The sequence below is a fragment of the Mizuhopecten yessoensis genome, unplaced genomic scaffold (genome assembly GCF_002113885.1).
Source record: "Mizuhopecten yessoensis strain PY_sf001 unplaced genomic scaffold, ASM211388v2 scaffold11017, whole genome shotgun sequence".
In the NCBI taxonomy this organism is placed as follows: domain Eukaryota; kingdom Metazoa; phylum Mollusca; class Bivalvia; order Pectinida; family Pectinidae; genus Mizuhopecten; species Mizuhopecten yessoensis.
Genome location: NW_018408837.1, coordinates 700,737 through 703,840, shown reverse-complemented (window position 1 = coordinate 703,840; position 3,104 = coordinate 700,737).

Sequence of the window (3,104 nt, the reverse complement as noted above, 5' to 3'; positions counted from 1 at the left end):
AGAAGGCTGTGATAAATTGTAAAAACTTGTGCCCCATCCCTTGTTTAATTTTATTGGCAACACATTTATGTTTAAAGCTAAATAAATTTAAATTCTGAATATTGGCAAGTGTGCAATTAATTTCTAATGATGAATATATTACTGTTCAATAAGTTTGAATACGGACCTAGAAATCATATAACTTGGTTTCATAGTGCGGTAAGAAGTTGCAGTTGCCTGACGGCCCCTCTCTGGGGGCCCCTTTGGAAACCGTTTCATCTCGCTCGCACCACTTGTGTTTACTGCCTAGTCAGGTGACGTTAATCGGCGCTATTTTGAGCAGGGCTTTCCCGAACAATTCAAGTGGTCAAACTGGACATTTGGAACGGACTATGAATATGGGGATAGCGTGGTAACATAAGTGGAAGTGCATACAATACATACATTCATTAAAAAAAATCGCCTTTTCACGTGATGTCCCTTTAACGTTCATTTGTTAAATATACATCTTTATACAGATTCTATTTGCTTTTGATATATTGTGTTGGTGATATGAAAGATCTGGCATATATCATCCAGTTAAACAGCATTAGAAATAAAAATAATGTGATGGAAATAAGGATTATATCATGTCTCTCTATTGTATATAAATGTGCAATACATGTATTTCCACGTATGGGTATGGAATTATCTGAGGGCCCATTTTACAAGTTAGCAGTAAAGTTTTGGAAATGTATTTTGATAATTGTTATCCAAGATCGTTTTTCATGTGCACTTGAAGCTAATGTTTTTTCTTCTAAAATCAGTTCTCACCAATCGATATACGTTTATCTTGCATTCGAAGACAAAATACGATTCCCCTACACATGGGTTTTTATGTAGTAAATCAATTTGGAATAGGTTCAGTAATATCCTTGATGAAAGCGTAATCAAGTGGGAAGTGAAGCATTGAAATGAAAGTTAATAAGGAAATTATATATATCTATATTACGATTACCATTTTTCAATATATGTATAGAGAAGACCTGTCAAAGGTGTCCCTTCATATAAGATTTATGATACAAGTTATGGATTTTTCATGTTGGCAAGCCTGGCGAGCAAATATGAAAAGTCCAAAACGAGTATCATAAATGTAATATGAAGGGAAACGATTGACAGATTCTTTTCATCATATAATACAAATTAAACTGTATAATTGTGATCACAAAAATAACGCTGTAACCATTTATTTTGGACATTTTGATGCTTTGCCATATCAATCGTGCAAACAACCAGAGTACCAGAAAGTGTTAAAATTGAGAGACGTGTACCGCAGCAAAGAACAGGAGCCAGTAAACGAACTAAAACGCTTTTGAATCACAACACACAAAATTGCTTAAATCTTAACGCTGAATATTTTTTGCAAATATTATGAAACAAATTATATAACTTATATAGATCATTCTAATCACGTAGGGAGCCTTGATGTAGGAGGAACCGGAGTACCAGGAGAATACCCACGTGGTCGGGCAGGTGAACCCATACCTTTACACGTCCGGTCAGGGAATCGAACCCTAGTCGTCTAAGTAAAAGGCGAGTGCGCTATCCTCTGCGCCACCCGACCATCTTCAAATTATCAACATAATGATTGTTTTCCCCCATTTTCAGACACCCTGCGCGCTACCATCCGGATAAAAAAAATGTCGATAGAAATTGTGTCGGAATTGTGATAAAGTCAATGCAGTTTAATTCAATTTAATACAAAATTATTCTTATTCTTTATATTCAAACGAACATTAGTCAATAATCACATAAATCTCAATAACTACGCATGGGCGTGGTCTTTGACGGTTGATTTTTATTAAACTATAAATCATTTAATATATATAAAAAATACAAGGAAAATGATACAAAATAAAGCAAAATAAAGCCGATTCTTGAGGCCTTTAGTTGCTATACAGCTCTTCAGGAGAATGATCTAATACAGATTCTATTTATCATATAATACAAAGATTATATGAAAATGCATCATATTATATTTAGATTTAGGCAGTGGATAGCGCACTTCCCTTTCGCCAATGCGGCTGGGGTTCGATTCCCCGATTGGATGTGAAAAGGTAGGGGTCACCTGCCCAATCACGTCGGTTTTCTCCGGGTACTCGAGTTTCCTCCCACATTCAGACCCAATTGCGCTTATATCCGGGCCAACAAGAGTGATTGCTGAAATAACTTGTTTCATAATTGTTCTAAAATAATCATTGTTTATATATATAACAATATAGCGGACATACATTATGACGTAATACATTACGCACCGTAATGACGTCACCAACAACAACGTCATCTGGATATCAGGTACATCAGTGACAGTGTATACGGCTGTGAGGGTTATATGATGCCAAGCTATATTGATGATGTATTTCCTCTGAATAACACGAACTTTGATTACTATGTACTGTAATTCATTTATATTTCGCGAGGTATTTATTTTAGCGTTAATCCGCGTGAAGACTCCATCGTGAAAATATATACTTTGGGATTTTGGTTTAGTTTAGGAATAATTATATCACTATAGCATACCTGTAATGCATTGTTCTCTTTTTTTTCTCGGAGTTTATATGTTATCAGGATTTTCTTGCGAGATGCCCACTGTTGGCAAATGTACGCAAGTGTGTACTTACGAGACTGCGGTCAACGCTAAAGAAATGGTACGATCGCCATTCAGATTTTGTTTCCCACTATGGGATTTATGTATCTGTTATGATTACTATCATGTTCAATTTGTCTTAATTGTTTACTTATATTGCCTGGTATGTCGGGAGGGAGACATTATGGCGGGTTCTGCGAGCGGGACTAAAGCTTATTCATCTGGAACTCTTGTTCTCGTTTTCGGTCCATGATGGTTTTTTTTTCGTGTTTATCTGTAAAACGAATCTTTATTTTGTAAGTTAGTATTAACTTGTGCGGATTTGATTTAAACATATTTTATTGTAATTTATATACAATGGGAGTTGGGCACAAGTTTTACAACTTATATTAAGCCCTTTCCCTACAATATATTACTACAAATGATCAAGATGGCATATAACATATATATTCACATTTGCTTTAATTGAGAGAGAGAGAGAGAGAGAGAGAGAGAGAGA